Source organism: Mytilus galloprovincialis, chromosome 12 (genome assembly GCF_965363235.1).
Source record: "Mytilus galloprovincialis chromosome 12, xbMytGall1.hap1.1, whole genome shotgun sequence".
Taxonomy (NCBI): Eukaryota; Metazoa; Mollusca; class Bivalvia; order Mytilida; family Mytilidae; genus Mytilus; species Mytilus galloprovincialis.
The window spans coordinates 65,557,905-65,578,631 of record NC_134849.1 but is presented as its reverse complement, the minus strand read 5'-3'; the positions used below and the strand labels follow the sequence as shown (position 1 = coordinate 65,578,631).

At 34.2% G+C, this 20,727-nt stretch overlaps 1 long non-coding RNA gene across 1 annotated transcript; it reads left to right on the top strand.

Annotated features, from left to right (window-relative positions):
- Positions 1 to 7,540: 7,540 nt before the first annotated feature.
- On the top strand, positions 7,541 to 11,241 carry LOC143054565 (uncharacterized). The gene is made up of 2 exons (XR_012971734.1): positions 7,541 to 7,653; positions 9,975 to 11,241. It is a non-coding gene; the product is annotated as an uncharacterized LOC143054565 (long non-coding RNA).
- Positions 11,242 to 20,727: the final 9,486 nt, after the last annotated feature.

The window sequence follows — 20,727 nt, the reverse complement described above, 5'->3', positions numbered from 1 at the left end:
AACGGGAAATACATCATACCACAATGGGTAATATTCGTTTTCTTCTCTCAATCATTTTGTAGTTTCAATTACTTAATTGATCCAATGTATTTGGTTTTTTTTTTCTTTCCTCTTAAATTAAATCTTGTGTTTTATATATGCAGATCAGCAAGGAACTGTCATTTCCACCTATAATGAAGCAAGTCAACAAAGCTATAAAATCAAATAAACCTGAAGATGCTTGTATTGAGGTAAGCATGTTCAAAATAATTGCAACACAGCGAGCTCCCAAAAGATGTTCGCTGATGCATGTGGGGTAGACAGTGGATGTATACTCGTACATGATGATTCTTTTGAGTTGTCAGAAGCAGATTTAGAGGGCGGTCAAGGAGGCCCCCTTTTCTGGGAAAATTTGGTTGTTGGACCTGGGACTATTATAGTAAAAGCAGTTATTGTCCATTGATATATCAACAGCACTGAGAACTGCATTAAATTTTGATATGTCTGATTTCAATTTATTCACATCATCAGGTTTTACAATTAGTACATTTTTTCGTGATGATATAATTACTATTTGGTTAATTATGTAGGGAATCACTGAAGCATGACGGGAGAAGTCTCCCCCTTAATTGTCCCAGCTGACCAGAGAAACTGTCCCTCTCAAACCATTGACGTCATACAACAATTCCTTTTCCATTGTGGCATCAGATATTTATTATTATAACATCAAAATTTTACGTGGAACATTTTAGTCCTAATAATTATGACGGCTGGCAAGACTATAATTATTTTTTTCTGGGACGCCTTCCTACAATAAATTAGGTCGCAAAGTTCCCCCAAAATTTACTCTCAAATAAAATTGAGAATGGAAATGGGGAATGTGCCAAGAGACAACAACCCGACCATAGAAAAAAACAACAGCAGAAGGTCACCAACAGGTCTTCAATGTAGCGAGAAATTCCCGCACCCGGAGGCGTCCTTCAACTGGCCCCTAAACAAATATATACTAGTTCAGTGATAATGAACGCCATACTAATTTCTAAATTGTACACAAGAAACTAAAATTAAAATAATACAAGACTAACAAAGGCCAGAGGCTCCTGACTTGGGACAGGCGCAAAAATGCGGCGGGGTTAAACATGTTAAAAATGGCTTCCGTGTTATGACGTCGCAGGAAGGTGTCCCAGAAAAAAGATAAAATAGCCTTGCCAGACGTCAGTCCTAAGAAGGCGTCCCAGAAAAAAATTTAAATAGCCTTGCCAGACTTCATAATTATTTGACTAGGAACATTTGTGATGTACATTTAGTAATGGTGGACATGTACATATTGTACCAATAAGGTGTATTCGAAGCACAATAATTAATAATAGATCAACATAGATGGAATTTTCATCAGTGGATGGAAGCATACTGATATGTCAAATTTCTTTATTTTTCACACAGCATCGGCATAGAGTGATAAGATATAAATCAGGAGATTAATCATTGTTTTAGAAGTAAGGAATTTTTATATTTTACTTATTTGGGTAGATACATGTAACATAACATTTATTTTGTCATAATACCTGTACAATCAGCATTCTTCATGAAAACTATTACACTAATTTTAAATCATTTTAGGAAAGCACTGCATGTGTAAGCAAACATTTCAGTAGGCAACGAGTCTTTAGGCTGACTGTAAAAGTCTGTTTATTATCTGAAAAGCTTAGTTCTTGTCAACTTCATATTCAAACATTTTAATAGATGTCTCCCCAATTTGGTATATTTCTTTTATCTTAAAATTTTAGCTTTTTTAAAAGTAAAGTTCATTTATTTTTCAACCCAGCCCAGAAATATGTGGTTACCTTTAATATGGCTGATTAAGGGAAAGGTGGCCTGGCTCCCCTCTAACAAAGGCTATATTTATTGTCAATGCAGACATTTAACCTGTACAACACCAGATGCTGTCAAGTTTGGGCCCCTGGCCATGGCTCTTCTTTTTTTATTATTCATCTTACATGTACATTTCCTTTGAATTTGTTTTCTTATTTGTACTATGGTCTTTGAATATCTATCTATATACATGTATGTACTACATTTCATGCTCCCACAAAAATATTAAAATGTATACATTTTACTTTTTCCTAGCTTCTCTCGTGTGATAGCGTTACCTTTTTGGTCACTATTTATGTGTTGCGTTTAAACATGAATTGTAACACTAGTGACTGAACAGGTAAACCAAATACTTTTCAAGAAACAGAAAAATGAAGACTACTTGGAACAGCACCAGACTATGTATGAATAAAAACTCAGATCAGAATAGCATGGAGGATACATGTATGTTACGTCCTTGTGAATAAGCAAGGAAAGCTTTTAATAATAGTGCATTTTAAAATTTTTTTTAGGTTTTTCATTTATTTTCTGTTCAAAAGTTGAAAAACCCTCTAATTCAGCCTCTGACGTTAAAACAATATGACAAGTGTTTCATTCAACAAAATGCAAATTACTGGTGCATTTTTTGTGATATTCATGCGCAATTTTATGAATGAAAGGGGAAAGAAGATCCACATGTATTGTACCCGCACATGACAATTGCAAACTGACCCAATTTTTTTAACACAACCAATCAAATTAAACTGACATTATCAGAGAGTAAACATCAAATGAACAAGTAACTGATAAATATTATCAGGTATTACAGAATTAAATATGTTTTAAATTTATTACAAAAAAATGTTCTCAATCTTGTAGATATATATATATATATATATATATATAACTGGATCTCATATTAAAGTACCAAAGACAACTGTCATTCCAAGTCACAATTTATAAAAGTAAACCATTATAGGTTGTAGTATGGTCTTCGACGCAACGCCTGGTTCACACCAAACAGCAATTCTATTTATTTCATATCAATCACCAGAGGTAGATTGAGGGGGCCCAGGACCCCCCCCCTTTTTTTTAAGGGAATCACTTAAGCGTGATTGGAGCGGGCTCCTCTTAGGCAGCCAGCCAGTCCCTACTTATGAAAATTTCTAGATCCGCCACTGATCATGACAATAAACATTAACAAGTAAAACTAACTAATAATCCTGACTATATGTATTACATGAAATGGTTGCCATCAGAAATGAAAATATAGATATTCAAAGTAACACAAGCTTGATTACACGTGCAACCAAATATAAAGCCCTATAAAAGGCTAATACTAATATGAAGCTCTCATCTACAGAAATCATGGCCGGATCCAGCCATTTTCAAAAGGAGAAGTTCCAACCCAGAACAAAGGGGGGTACAACTATATGTCCCCATTCAAATGCATTGATCAGCCAAACCCCTCCCCCCCTGAATCTGCTACTGGAACTTCAAAAAAAAAAATTGTCAAGATTACAAACCACAACGTGATATATTAAAAAATATAAGAAGACAGTTAACAACATGTTGAAGAAAATTATTTGCAATTAATATTTCATTCCAAATCCCATTACCATAAAACCATCTTTTTCAAGTATTACTAGATCTGGAAATTAGTAATACGACACTTAACTTGTACCATCAATACTAATTGCATCTTCTAAGACAAAAGTCAGATATTAAAGATATCAATCATTTCTATACATGTAAGTATAAAATGTAACGTTCTCAAATTTGAAAGGCCTTCTGTACAAATGCTGTAGTAGTCCATTATGTCAAGTAGTAATCCTCAAAAGTGCATGTAGGTTATATACTATTTTATTATAAATATCATTCCCCATTTTATTAAGTCTCCTTCCATCAATATAATCCTGGTCCACCAATAATACAATTAAAATCACAAATAAGTAGAAAAAAAGCGCTATGCATTCATATTGCTTGGAGTGCAATATTCAAATAAAAATAACATACTCACAAACCACTGATCTCAATATAATCAGCTAAAATACGGCAAGTTTTTTTAGAAAAGCTATTACTTGTCATGTAGTGATATACAGAACATTAATGAATAAAATCACTCGATGGTAACATTTTCCATACCAAGGGGGATAAATCTAGATTTACTTTTAAGTATCAAATGATTAGATGAACAGCTAGAGTTATTTCCCATTGTACCACGTTTTAACAGTCCTATCCTCTACCGGTTACAATCTAGCGCAATTATTCGTAATGCATTTTCCATAGGGTACCACTAGTGTTCCGTATTTTTTTTCTCGAAAACTACACAAACTAGCGAAAAACGGGTGGCAGTTCCTGTTACTAGAAATGCCAGTGTTGCATTACAACCAAAAAAAAAATATAGGGTCATGCGGCTCAAATTGCCATAAAATGCAGTTGAAAAAAATAGTCTACTTTTTTCGCTTAATGAAAAAGGCATATTTTTAATGGCTCCGACGTGCAGAAATTGAAGATGTTTTCTATACTTCGTAAAATGGGAATATGATTTTCGGCAATTTTTAAACCTAATTGGATAAGCTTTCGATTAAATGTAATTCCAATCCTGTATCAACCAAACAGAAGCCGTATAGGATTCTATTCTGAGTACCATCTTGCCGGTTAAATGTAAACAAATAATTGCGCTCTTGTAACCTACCAATTTCACTTGGAAAAGAAATAGAAAAAAAGGGGGGGTAAAACATATAGATCAGAGAAATACAGATGCTAAAATATAAAGACAAGAGATATAATTATGAGTGGTGAAATATTAAGAAAAGGGTAATATGGGGGGGGGGGGGCTTTAATATAGATAATAGACAAAATATGAGGTGAAAAAAAGATAAAGACTAAAGAAATATAGGAGGTAAACAATATAAAGAATACAGAATTGTAGGGAGTTAAAATATAAAGAATACAGAAATAAGCCAGGCAAAATATTAAGAAAACAGAAATATGGGGGCTTGAATATGAATAATAGATAAATATAGGATGCAAAAATTTTTGTACGACTTTGCCCCCCGCAGAGCTATAGAAAAACAGTACATTAACGGGTTTTTTGATAATACACGGACTCTTATTAGTTGTTACACGGACATTTTTATGAATAGAATCACTCGTGCATGATCAGTGAGTTCATGGGCACTTTAGCTTTCAATTAGATTTGAACTTTTTGGTTCACCGACTTATTTCCTGTCTTTTTATTGAACAAAATATTTACGTTAGCATAATATTTTTTTTTAAACATTTCCAGTAAAATAGTATTCATATCAGTACACTAAGGGATTAGACTTTAACTTCAAAAAGGGGGGGGGGTATGGTTTCTCCTAAAAAAGATATTTTGATCCCAAATTTAATGAGAAAAAAATTATTATGGTCAAGCAGATGACACATTAATGTTTTGCATGATTCCTGATTTTCCGAATAGCGTAAACAGTGCTAATTTAAACAAAAACATTTGGGTGATGGCGTTAAAAGGTAAATAGTTAATATACTAAAAAAAACTCATGTTTTTTTCAATATATGGACATGTATAGTATTATGGACAATGCTGAAAGTAAAGAAATGATGATACTGACGTGTATATTTCAATAAAAATAAGAAATAAGTAAATAAAAATCAAATCTTATCAAAAGTTAAATCCCTATCAACTCACCAATGCACGATTGATCATATAAACAAAAAGTGTTCATGTAATACACGTCTAAATAAGCAGCAAATCTAGAAGAAAATCATTCAACTTATGTCATCAATTTTGGGCGGTAAGCTGCGATTGGATCATAATGTAACACGTGTTTAATCCCAATCAACACTTTCAGATCTAGAGACGAGTATGAATTTAAAAAATTAAAGAATATGCCTGAATTTATAGCATATTAAGACAAAATTCATTTTTTCATAAACATTTCATTCACTAATGAAGTAGGAAATTCTTTCTTTTGCTACATTTATATTGACTGTTATCGAATTTATATTCAGATCCAAATCCAGGACAAAACAGGGGAGGGGGGCAAGTTTATGTCCCAATTTAAAAATGCATTGATCATAAAAAAAAAGGGTTGTTCCAACCCCCGCGGCCCATCATCACTGGTTATTAAATTCATGTATTGCGCGATTTTTACAATTTTTTTTACGGGGGAATGGGGGATGGATTGGCACATCCTGCATTTTTTCTTCAAAAAAAAATCTCGGTTGAAGGGAAATGAAAAAAATATGTTTATACTATAACTTACATTTACTGCTTTATGGCTATCTAAGTTTCTCAAATGTTTAGCTTTGCAAACTGTATTATTAATTTCTTGAAACGTCGTACAAGTCAGATAAAAAACAAAAGTAACAAAAGAATCAGGCCGGTGACAACCAGTCGAATAGTTTTTCTGCACTTGTAGTCTAGGCTATCGCCTCGGACCTTGACCTGACTACTCGTGCAGAAAAACTATCCGGCAACGGTTGTTACCGGCCTGTTTCTTTGTCATAGACAAAAGAAATATAGGAGGTAAAAAATGTACAGAATAGAGGAACAGGTTTCAGGCGGTCTAAACTGGTTTACACCAGTTTCATATACACTATAAATAATTCTATAGCTTATCTTTCATTCAACCCATAAAAGAATAAATAAATTTGGTGTATTTACTGTCTCCTGATTGGTTAAAAGAATTAGGTTTATTTTCAATGTTATCAATTTTTATGGCGACACGCCCACTCTAACGTTGTGTATTCATACGCAAACATCTGTGTGCGTTGTTATCCTTATTAATATATATCTTTGAGCCTTATTTTTGATAGAAACTTATTTATAATGAATGGCAATAATTTATTTTGAATTTATTGAACCATAAAATTAATTTTTGACTCTTCACATTTAACATAATCCGCTTCGCGGATTATTCAATGTGAAGAGTCAAAAATTAATTTTATGGTTCAATTATATATAAATATACTAAATAAATAAATGATTTGGAAAATACATTGAAGGTATAAAAAGTCATGAGAATTCCGAATGCAATTAGGTTATATCCGGGCACTCTGATTCTAAACCTTGGTTCCATCTGGGTTTTCTGGTTCTGAACCTTGGTTCTTTGGTTCGAAACCATGGTAACTGGTTCAACATCCGGGTTGTTTGGTTAAGGCAACCCAACTTCTTGGTTCCATCTGGGTTCTATTCTAGAAGATTCTAATTTTCCCGTTGAACATAACAGAAAATAACCGCAAGTCTCCGAATAAAAAGGTAAAGTAGGTCAAAGACGCTAAAATTATTTTATAACATTAAACATTTTAGCATCGACGGTAAAGGAAGCTATAAGGTATTTATCTTCTCATTTTAATTATTTTGATAAGAAAACTAGATAAAAATAAAGCATCGTATAGATTTTTAAAACAAACCGAAGTATACAGTATATCGAACATCCTTTTATTTAATTCAGTCATTTTGTTTTCTTTTTTTTCCCTTTACTCATCCCTTATTTACGTAAATATGTCTAGACAGTGGTGGATCCAGAACTTTTCCTAAGGGGGGCCCGCTTCAGTCATGCTTCAATGATTCCCTATATAATCAACCAAGTTTTCCCCACGAAGGACCCCCCCCCCCTCCCCCCCCCCCCCCCCCCCCCCCTGGATCCGCTCTTGGTTCCATCTTGGTTCTATTCTAGATCATTCTAATGTTCCTGTTGAACGTAACAGAAAATAACCGCAAGTCTCCGAATAAAAAGGTAAAGTAGGTTAAAGACGCTAAAATTATTTTATAACATTAAACATTTTAGCATCGACGGTAAAGGAAGCTATAAGGTATTTATTTTCTCATTTTAATTATTTTGATAAGAAAACTAGATAAAAATAAAGCATCGTATATATTTTTAAAACAAACCGAAGTATACAGTACATCGAACATTATTTAATTCAGTCATGCTGTTTTCTTTTTTTTTCCCTTTACTCATCCCTTATTTACGTAAATATGTCTAGACAGTGGCGGATCCAGAACTTTTCCTAAGGGAGCCCGCTTCATTCATGCTTCAATGATTCCCTATATAATCAACCAAATTTCCCCCACAAAGGGTTTGGGGGCGCCCCCTGGATCCACCTATGCTAGAAGTTTTAAAACCACCCAATTAGGACATGTTGTTTATATGGCTAACGATATGTGCATCTAGCCACTTGACCAGTTGACGACTTGCATATATATTTGATTGCACATTTATTATCAAGTTCGACTGAATTTATTTAATGGGTTTTTAATAATGTCAGATTTGAAAGAAATACATGTGAAGTATATGTTAGAAATCTTTTTGTTCAAAACAGAATGTTAAAAGACATATAAAGGAAAGTTATGATCAATAAGTTGGTAAGCTTTAATTAGTTGGAAAAAAAGTTATAAATATAATAAAATGTATAATTATGTACAATAAATTGGCAAATTTGATACTCATGCAGTCGTTGTGAAGGGCATGCATATAATCATTCGGCCAAAAATAAAGAAATCAAGATTAAGATTGAATATTATTTTTATAATAAAATTAATTGTACATGTGTTAATGACAGTGCTAGTGGGATATGTATCACCAGCACAATAGTAAGAACTTCTGTGTTGGCGCCATGATTTAGGAACATAAAGAGTTACACTAGTCCGTCTGTCCCGAATGTCCCATAAAAACGGGTTCTGCTCTTCTTACTTTAGTTTGCCTCAATCAAATACTTCAAAACCTAAACACAATATATAAAAGGAGCTGATGCATGAGTGCCAATGAGAACTCTCCACAAGAGACTTAATGACACAGAAATTAACAATTATACAATGTAGCCTAGGTCACCAACACGGTCTTCAACAATGGACAAGGTTCATACCGCAAAGTCAGCTTTTAAAGGCACCGACATGACAATGTAAAACAATTCAAACGAGAAAACAAACGGTATAAGTTATGTACAAAAAATAAACGAAAAACAAAATAGGCACGTGCATATAAAATAAGGCGGGGTTAAACATGTTAGCGGGATCCCAACCCTCCCCCGTATGTGGCATGAGTGCCAATTAGAACTCTCCACAAAAGACCAGATCACACAAACACTAAAAACTATGGGTCATATGCAGCTTTCAACAATGAGCAAAGTCAATACCGCATATAGTTATCAATAAAAGGCACTGAAATGACATTGTAAAACAATATTCAAACGAGAAAATAAACGAACAAATTTATGTAAAAAAAATGAACGAAAAACAGCTATGTAACACATAAAAAACGACATTCATTGAATTACAGACTCCTGACTTACCACAAGCACATACATACCGAATAAGGCGGGTTGAACATGTAAGCGGGATCCCCACCTCAACACAAAATCAAATTTGAAATTTTTAAGTGTCACTTTTACCGTTCAAGAGTTATCATGTCCCTTTAAAAAATATAAGAAGTGCTGACTATTTCGTTTCCTTTGTCTTAAATAAGGAGGCCCCTCATGGGGGGGTCCTAGTAATCACATAATCACCATTTTTTTTGCCAATATAATCACATAATCATTAAATATTTGCTTATCTTTAGTAATCAAATTATCATAAACTAAAAATACAGTCCTAGGTAATCAAATAATCATGAAATATTTGGCTTAATAATCAAATAATCATTAAAAAAACGGCAAAGTAATCACATAATCAAAAACCCCATGAGGGCCCTCAATAAGTCTGACTCAATCAAATATTATGAACCTTATACGCGATTCACATTACCCCATAACACAGATCTGTGAAGCTCAATATTGGGTCACGATGGCGTCACTGTTCATGTTTTTTTTTATATGTAAAAAGTTGTGGTACGATTACCAATGATACAAATGTCAACCCGGAGCCTTGAGATAGGAAAACTGCTAAATCTATTGTTTCTGTTCTTTAACTTTAATTTGCCTCAGCCAAATGTTTTGAAACTTATTCACAATGCTTATGGTCACAAAACGGTGAAAATTACGCGAATCCTGCATCTATATGTGGAAGTTTACTCATTTTTTTCACAAGCAGGGGCATCTGTGATTAATAGACATATTCTACATTTATTCAGTAATCAGCTTATTTTCTTCCATTGAATTCTTTTTTAAATAAACTGAACTTGCACATTTTTTTTCAGGATCTCGGTGCAGTTTGGTAACAGACAGTGATATCAAGTTAAATGTGACCAACTTAACAAAGTGTTTCACTAGATTGAGCTCTCTGTCTAAGTGTACTTTAATGGTTCTTAGCATTGAGTTCAGTTTATTGATATGCGTATACCTTCTGTGTGAATTTTTATGATGTAAAAGCAGACTATTCATACCTACATGTCCATGAAATGAAATCTAAGGTAAAATGATTGAAACATTTTGCATTATCTATCACAGCTGGCAGAACATGATGCTACTGAAGCAGTAAATTTTCTTACTTGATATTCACGGAAATTAAAGGATTTAGTTTCATCTGAACCAAACATTCTAAAAAATTGAGAATGGAAATGTGGAATGTGTAAAAGAGACAGTAACAATGTCAAAAGAGCAGAAAGCAGTCAAAGGCCATTTATGAGTCCTCATAGCTGACTATGCGGTATGGGCTTTGCTCATTGTTGAAGGCCGTACGGGGACCTATAGTTGTTAAAGTCTGTGTCATTTTAGTCTTTTGTGGATAGTTGTCTCATTGGCAACCATACCACATCTTCTTTTTTATATCTTCAACAAAGCGAGAAAATCCCTCTTCCAGAGGCGGGCTTCAGATGGCCCTTAACAAAATGTGTACCAGTTCAAACTTCAAATTATAAAATCAACTTACAATTAAAAATATACAAGACTAACAAAAACCAGAGACTCCTGACTTGACGTCAAGGTAATCATACCAAGAGACACATCCAATATGCAAAGGTCAAGAGTCAAAAAGTCATAGTCTGGTCAAGAGATTCTTGTGAAAAAAAAGGATTTTGATAAAAGGGTCATTGTGGTACACTAAACTAACAATATATCTTATGTATCTAATATATCTTAGAAGATGTGGTACGAATGCCAATCATACAGTTAATTCTCCATTTAATTCAAACAAAATATACAAGTTTTACATTGAGGACAAAGGTCAAGCTCACATGAAGTTTCTCGTGCCAATAGACTCATATAGAAAACCTAGGGCAGAGACAGAAACACAAGACATATAATAACTAAACTCAATTGAATGGAACTTGTATTGCAGGTCACTACAATTGCCTTCAACAAAGAATATAAACTCTCGCAACAAAGCAAGATTAACCCCGTCTTTCACTAAAGTTTGAGCAGGATTCTTTGCAACGATTATCTTAACACATATAATTGAGAATCGAGTCGTGCAGTTATGTCAAGAAATTAAAACGGTAAGATTAAACATTAAAACAGTAAAAACTAGCCTAAGGGTTTACCATTAATTTTTAACCCTACCATATGATAGTACTATGGTAAACTTATGGATACACATGATACAGTCATGAAATTGAATATTTGAAATAGTACGACCAGAACAATACAAGACAGAGTTGTAAACAAAAGAAAGTAATGATGCATATCGAATTTTTAATTCCAATGCACAAATTAGGAACCGTAGTTTTCATTCAATTTATTTATCTAAAATGTACGCTTGGGTTAAACAATGGAAATTAACACTGTATATTTATATAAACGATCAATCTTGTAAATTCAAAATAAATAACAGCCATTCATTAAACCAATCAGAAAGCTTTATATTAATACTTGCCGATAAAAGCATAGAACATCTAAGACGATATTTAAAGATATAAAGTCACGCAAGATATTTTTCGATAGAATTAAGGTGTGCGGGAATAATTATTTTCTGCATTTAATTCATCGTGAGACAATTTTGAAACATGGAAACAGATCTATACTACGCTGAAGATGATATTATCAGAAAAGAATTGGTGACGTTACATTCGCCATCACAAATACGCCTATGGGCCAAACAACTCCATCTATCGTCCCATCCTTTAATATCTGAACGAACTTTTGGCTCATAAACAAACCAAACATGAAGGTATTCGATATCCATGTACAAAGTGTCACAAAGCATTCGCTCAGAGCTATAAAACTTGAAATGCAAACACGAAAATCAGTGCTTAGGCAACCCCACTGGGTTACCGACATGTGAATGTATGATTTGTTCCAAGCGTTGTGTGACGGCTAACGGATTACGACAACATCATCAATACAGTCACAGTCCCAAGAGTCAATAACTGAAAAGACCAACACAAGTATTCATGGAGCAACCAGCCGTCAAGAAAACACGCACCAATCCCTCGAAACCAGCCGTTCAGCGTGTCCATTGTCGACGATGTAATGAGTCATTCACCAATAAACGGGACTTGTACCTTCACGGTATGCAACGACACTATCAGATCGGACAGGGGACACAATTGCTAGCGTCTCCTTATGGACAAGGCCCTTATCCTTGGGAGATAGAAGGAGGTGAAAAAGACCTAGCTTTAAAAGAAGTGTACGAGGCCAACGCTCCTTTAATCTTGGAAAATCATCGAAAAGATCACATTCATTCCGTATATAACATACCACTAACGAATGACGTTGACATGCACCAACTCATGCTAGCTGCCGACAGTATATACCAGCGTCATACACGCCTTTAAGCTTACCATAACCTTTGGCGTCATTTTAATTCACACAGAAGAAAAGCGCTACAGGTTTTTCAAACCTTACGAAAACGATTCCGTCTTTGAAGAAACCCTGTTTATTTCAAAGAGAAGGGATCTTGAAAAACTACGGCGGAAACTCACGGACTTAAATCTGCGAGAATACCTGATGAAACAGAGACCCGACACCAAATGGAAACCTTTTCTAGTTACCAATGCGCTATTTGTAATCGACACTACCAATTATACGATAGGAAAAGGAGAAACGTCCCTGCCGGACTATATTAAAGACAAGAATAGCATACAAGCTCTCGTGAAAGACGATAAACATTCTAAGCCATTTACGGATAAACTCTGCGCTTTTCGGTGCTTAGCGTTACACAGAGGACAAACCATCACTAACTTAGAATGCAATGTGCAGCATTATTTTCAACAATGGAATGGCTATCAGAAACGACGAAATGAAAGTACATACGAAGCAAAGCTGTTTCCCGGATTACAGTTACAAGAAATTCCAGAATTTGAATCCTGTTTTCAAGTGAATATAAACGTCTATGAATTAAAGGAAGACGATACGGATTTTTGCGTGTATAAATCTCTCTGTTGTTTAAAAGAGACAATGTATTTAAATATGTACGAACATCACCTCTCTTACATTAAAGACTTTGAGAATATCCATCTAAAAATAAGGAGATGTGGTAAGATTTTGAATGAAATAACTTTCAATCAGAGATCATTGGCCGTAGGGGAAAACAATTTTATACTAGTACATGTATTTAACCATATAAAAATAAGGATATTTGGTATGTTTGCTAATGCGACAATTTTCTACTAGAGACCCGTTGAGGTAGAGGGAAAACAATCCGATGCTAGTATATATATCCATATAACAAATACAGAGATGTGGTAAGATTTCAAATGAAATAACTTTCCATCAGAAACCAATGGGCGTAGGGGGAAAACAATCTAATACTAGTACATGTTTACTAGCACATATTTGTAACCATACAAAAATAAGGAGAATTTGTATGATTGCTAATGTGACAACTTTCCACCAGAGACCAATTGACGTACATGTAGGGTGAAAACAGTCTGATACTAGTATGTAACCATACAAAAATAAGGAGATGTGGTATGATTTCGAATGAAATAACTTTCCACCAGAGACCAATTGACGTAGGGTGAAAACAATCTGATACTACAATGTAACCATATAAAAATAAGGAGATATGGTATGATTGCTAATGGGACAACTTTCCACCACCAGAGACCAATTGACGTAGGGTGAAAACAGTCTGATACTACAATGTTACCATATAAAACAAGGAGATGTGGTATGATTACTAATGCGACAACTTTCCACCAGAGACCAATTGACGTAGGGGGAAAACAATCTGATACTTGTATGTAACCATGTAAAAATAAGGAGATGTGGTATGATTGCTAATGCGACAACTTTCCACCACCAGAGACCAGTTGACGTAGGGGGATAACAATCTGATGCTACAATGTAACCAAATAAAAATATTAATGAGATGTGGTATGATTGCTAATGCGACAACTTTCCACCAGAGACCAATTGACGGAGGGGGGAAACAATCTGATACTAGAATGTAACCATATAAAAATAAGGAGATGTGGTATGATTGCTAATGAGACAACTTTCCGCCACCAGAGACCAATTGACGTAGGGTGAAAACAATCTGATATCAGAATGTAACCATATAAAAATAAGGAGATGTGGTATGATTGCTGATGAGACAACTTTCCGCCACCAGAGACCAATTGACGTAGGGGGATAACAATCTGATACTAGAATGTAACCATATAAAAATAAGGAGATGTGGTATGATTGCTAATGAGACAACTTTCCGCCACCAGAGACCAATTGACGTAGGGGGATAACAATCTCATACTAGAATGTAACCATATAAAAATAAGGAGATGTGGTATGATTGCTAATGAGACAACTTTCCGCCACCAGAGACCAATTGACGTAGGGGGGTAACAATCTGACACTAATATGTAACCTATAAAAATAAGGAGATGTGGTATGATTCTTAATGCGACAACTTTCCACCAGAGCCCAATTTACGTAGGGGGGAAACAATCTGATACTATTAGTTACACAGTGTGCAATTGTCCTAATACGAGAATTTATCGGGTCAATAAAATTCATATCGGGTGAGGCGAAGCCAAACCCGATATGAATTTTTATTGACCCGATAAATTCCGTATTAGGACAATTGAACACTGTGTAACGAATTTATCCTGATTTTGTTATATTACATATTATTATATTCAAATTCAATGTTAGGACAATATCAATAAATATATTTTAGATATTAAATAAAAAAATGTGAAAAATAAAAAATATTATGACTACAAAGCAACTCAATTGTTTTTTTTTTTATTTATTAGGTCAATGGTATAAGGGAGATAATTCCAATTGATGTAATAAATAAGGGAGATAATTCCAATTGACGTAATAAATAAGGGAGATAATTCCAATTGACGTGATAAAAAATTGTACTGAAATTTAATAGGACAATAACAGCCAATCAAATTGCGAGAAATTACTCTAAATCAGGATAATACAATGTAACCATATCAAAATAAGGAGATTTGGTATGATTGCCGATGCGACAACTATCCACCAGAGACAAATTGACGTAGGGGGAAAACAATCTGATACTTGTATGTAACCATGTAAAAATAAGGAGATGTGGTATGATTGCTAATGCGACAACTTTCCACCACCAGAGACCAATTGACGTATAGGGGGATAACAATCTGATGCTACAATGTAACCATATAAAAATAAGAAGATGTGGTATGATTGCTAATGCGACAACTTTCCACCAGAGACCAATTGACGTAAGGGGGAAAACAATCTGATACTACAATGCAACCATATAAAAATAAGGAGATGTGGTATGATTGCGTATGCGACAAATTTCCACCAGAGACCAATTGACGTAGGGAGAAAACAATCTGATACTAGTATGTAACAATATAAAAATAAGGAGATGTGGTATGATTGCTAATGCGACAACTTTCCACCAGAGACCAATTGACGTAGGGGGATAACAATCTGAAGCTAGTATATATATCCATATAAAAATAAAGAGATGTGGTGAGATTCCGAATGAAATAACTTTCCATAAGAGACCAATGAGTGTAAAGAGAAAACAATCTGCTACTAGTGTGTAACATTAAAAAAATAAGGAGATGTGGTATGATTTCGAATGAAATAACTTTCCACCAGAGACCAATTAACGTAAGGGGGAAAACAATCTGATTCTATAATGTAACCATATAAAAATAAGGAGATGTGGTATGATTACCGATGCAACAACTATCCATCAGAAACCAATTGACATAGGGGGAAAACAATGTGATATTAGTATGTAACCATATAAAAATAAGGAGATGTGGTATGATTGCTAATGCGACAACTTTACACAAGAGACCAATTGACATAGGGGCAAAGCAATCTGATTCTAGTATATATCTATATAAAACTAAGAAGATGTGGTATGATTGCTAATTCGACAACTTTCAACAAGAGACCAATTGACGTAGGGGGAAAACAATCTGACACTAGTATGTAACCTATAAAAATAAGGAGATGTGGTATGATTCCTAATGCGACAACTTTCCACCAGAGACCAATTGACGTAAGGGGGAAAAATCTGATACTAGTATGCAACCATATAAAAATAAGGAAATGTGGTTTGATTGCTAATGCGACAACTTTCCACCAGAGACCAATTGACGTAGGGGGGAAACAATCTGATACTACAATGTAACCATATCAAAATAAGGAGATTTGGTATGATTGCCGATGCGACAACTATCCACCAGAGACCAATTGACGTAGGGGGGAAACAATATGATTCTAAAATGTAACTATATAAAAATAAGGAGATGTGGTATAATTGCTAATGCGACAACTTTACACAAGAGACCTATTGACGTAGGGGTAAAAATCTGATACTAGTATGTAACCATATAAAAATAAGGAAGAGGTGGTATGATTGCTAATGCGACAACTTTCAACAAGAGACCAATTGACGTAAGGGGGGAAAATCTGATACTAGTATGCAACCATATAAAAATAAGGAAATGTGGTTTGATTGCTAATGCGACAACTTTCCACCAGAGACCTATTGACGTAGGGGGGAAACAATCTGATACTACAATGTAACCATATCAAAATAAGGAGATTTGGTATGATTGCCGATGCGACAACTATCCACCAGAGACCAATTGACGTAGGGGGGAAACAATATGATTCTAAAATGTAACTATATAAAAATAAGGAGATGTGGTATAATTGCTAATGCGACAACTTTACACAAGAGACCTATTGACGTAGGGGTAAAAATCTGATACTAGTATGTAACCATATAAAAATAAGGAAGATGTGGTATGATTGCTAATGCGACAACTTTCAACAAGAGACCAATTGACGTAGGGGGAAACAATCCGATACTAGTATGTAACCTATAAAAATAAGGAGATGTGGTATGATTCCTAATGCGACAACTTTCCACCAGAGACCAATTGACGTAGGGGGAAAACAATCTGATACTACAATGTTACCATATCAAAATAAGGAGATTTGGTATGATTGCCGATGCGACAACTATCCACCAGAGACCAATTGACGTAGGGGGGAAACAATGTGATACTTGTATGTAACCATATAAAAATAAGGAGATGTGGTATGATTGCTTATGAGAGGTATCCACCAGAGGAGTTTAAATGAAGTGGTTACATGCAATTATAGGACACAGCACATCCTTAAATAATAAGCAAAATCCACACCCAAAGCAAAAATGTAAAGGCTCTGACATGTCTAATGTAAACCCGAAGCAAACATAACTGATTGCAAGAAAGAAAAAAATACACAAATTTTCTCTTTGTGATGTGCATAAAATTAAAAAATGAGAAATATTTAAACCATCGTAAATACTTTAAACAATATGAAAATAAGTAGACGTGGTATGCTTCCCAACAAGACAACTATCAACCAATGAAAGTTCAAATGAAGTGGATGTAAGCAATTATGGGCAATCATATGGCCTTCAACAATGAGAAAATCCCGTACCGATAGTCGGTTATAAAAGGCCTCGACATGAAAAATATCAAACAATTCAATTGAGAAAACCAACGGCCTTATTTATAACAAAACACTTTACGAAAAACAAATATGACTGAAACGAACCAATACAACCAGTGAACTACTGGCCCCTGACTTGGGACAGGCATATATAGAATGTGACGGGGTTAGACATTTTTGTGAGCGCTCAATCCTCCCTTAACCTGGGACAGTGGTATAACAACACAACATAAGAACAAACTATAAAAATCAGTGGAAAAAGGCTTTACTCTTCAGATCGATACAAAGCAGAAAAACATAAAACAAAAACACTGACGGGAGGTGCTTTTTTAGGACTTGAATCTGTCTTTATAAAAACAATTGGTTCAAAAACTATCAAAATTTCAAAATGTTCTCTTTCTTAACATTTTCCACAATCAGCTCATTTCTGATGACCTTTGTTTTTGTAACACTTGACCCCAACAGGAAGTTGTCTATGCATTGGACTAGATAGCAATACGGTCTATTGACATTGCTATAACTTTACAAGAATATGTCTTCATAGGACACAATGCCCCATAACTCAGTCTTGTGTCCATGTTCGGTGATCCGTGCAATTAGCTCTAAATTGTGATTTTGTACTAAATTTTAAGTTAAACCTGAGAGTTGACTAATTTGAAACTATCACAGTTCTTAGTTCAGTGAACCATGTAATCGGGATAAAAATCACCTTCATCTGCTATATCATCTGAAAAGTTCCAATTGTTCTAAATTTTCAAGTGGATGTACCACACCTTCATGATAAACTTTTTAAACCTAAACTTGATACCGAAAGGGCTAAGGTCTGCAGCAACCATTTGATTTTCCGAGGGGGGAGGGGGGCTATGGATTTTTTGTTGGAAAAACAGTTTGTTTCCAGTTTTTGGAGAAAAACAAATTTGTTTTTGACCCTGAGAAAACAAATTGTTTGTTTCACCCTTAGCTGACAATATATGTAATGCTAAAATTGAAAGAAAATCCATAGCCCCGCCTCCAGAAAATAAAATGGTTTCTGCCTAACAAACTGACACACAGAACAAAAAAAACAAAGCCCACCTCCCCCCTTTTTTCGTAGGTTGGAATTTAAATGAATGTTACAACAGTAATAAGCTCTTCATTATTTCAGATACATTGTAGCAAACATAAGCTTTCAATTGGTTTATGTTTTGTTAAAATTAAGTTTAAGTTAATTCATCTGTACTCGATACTTGACTTTTATGTAACATTTATTGAATTCTATTTTTGTCATTCATTATAGATAAATATTTTTTTTCCGTCTCTGAGGGTCTTACTCCAGTGTCCTTCAGTTCGGTAATCTTTATTTTTTATATCATTTTTCTCTATTCTTTATGTTATAGCCGCAAATTTATCTACATTTTTTATGTTCATTATTTATTTTTATTTTTGCCTTATTTTTCTCTATTCTTTATTTTTCTGTAGATTTGCCCCATCATTCTTTATTCTGTTAACCCCATCAGACCCTCATCTATAAGTACTATCTCGTGATTTCAATTGTTTTCTGTCATGTGGTTTTCATTCATATTTAAATCAAACAATTGTCAAAGTTCAAGTATTTTCTACAATTGTTGTGAACTTGTGAAAGTACGTTATTTGATAAAAATGTAAACAATTATTTCCGTATCAGTTTCACATTGTTTGACTCGGTACTGAGACCCCTCATGGGGGGGGGGGGGGGGTCCTAGTAATCACATAATCACCATTTTTTTGCCAATATAATCACATAATCATTAAATATTTGCTTATCTTTGGTAATCAAATAATCATAAACTAAAAATACAGTCCTAGGTAATCAAATAATCATGAAATATTTGGCTTAATAATCAAATAATCATTAAAAAAACGGCCAAGTAATCACATAATCAAAAACCCCATGAAGGCCCTCGGTACTGTGTACAGATTACATACTGAATAGACATCTGGCTTTTGTCGAAGACTGGAAGTTGCACTCTATTTGTCTTTTATTTATTTGTGTCGTTTGGTTGCTGTCGCGTTGGTAAAAGGCTTTAAGCCCACATTCTTTAAACCTAATCATATGTTAGTTTAAGTAATCAGTCTCAGACTAACAAGTCTGCTATATAGAATAGAGTTAATTCCCTTGTAAATATCGGTTGTTGTTCTTGCATTTAAGGCAATTGTTAGATATATATATAGGGAAAACGGTAGTATTTAATTTTCCCAGCATTAGGTTGGCCTTTTGTGTACCCAAGGCAGGTGAAGGAAGTCAAATTAGGAGCGCTGTGATTGGATGTAAGGGTACAATATATTTTTTTATTTATCTATGAATAACTGCAGTGTGTATATTTACAATATAAATTTTAAAACCTATTGAAATATTTTCTAGAGAATTATTCGAAAAGACTTGCAAAATTTCATAAATTTGGTGCAAAATGACGGTGGGCATGGATAACATAAACAAGCTCCGTTGGAAGTTGGTCATGATACTATTTGGCTTTAATTTTTAAAACAGAGTAATAAAGTACTAACACAACATATAACTGTTTTATCCAGGTTTTTATCTTAAAAAGTGGTAAATTTAGAAAATGTTAACATTGTCGCCAATGGCAGAATAAATAGTACCGTTTTCCCTATACTGAAGATAGCAAGGGAAATCAAAGTCACTCAAACTTCAAATCTTTTATACTATTTTGAAGCTTTTGATTAGTACATTTGATTTTTATCACAAAGAATAGAAACTTTTCACTGAGAACAATACTGTGTTGAGAAAAGTGCTGAGTCATCATGATAGGTCAAATTGATTGGTAATGATATACAACTTTATTCTAGGATGTCAATATTAACTATATTGTGTAAAATGCACCATATTATAGTTCTTTTGTATTTGATTTCACCTTTCGCAATGATTTTTTCAATTAGAAACACCAGAATTCAAGTCGCGACAAATATTTTTTACTGAAATGTTTGCCTTTTTTGCTGCTTAATTCCCTAAATGTATAACTTGGGTATTTCTGTAAACATAATCTATTAAAATGGGAAATTGTCTGGTTTAGTTTGTACTGTTTATGGAATTAGGCAATATTTGGTCACATTGAAAGCATTTTCAGTGTTAGA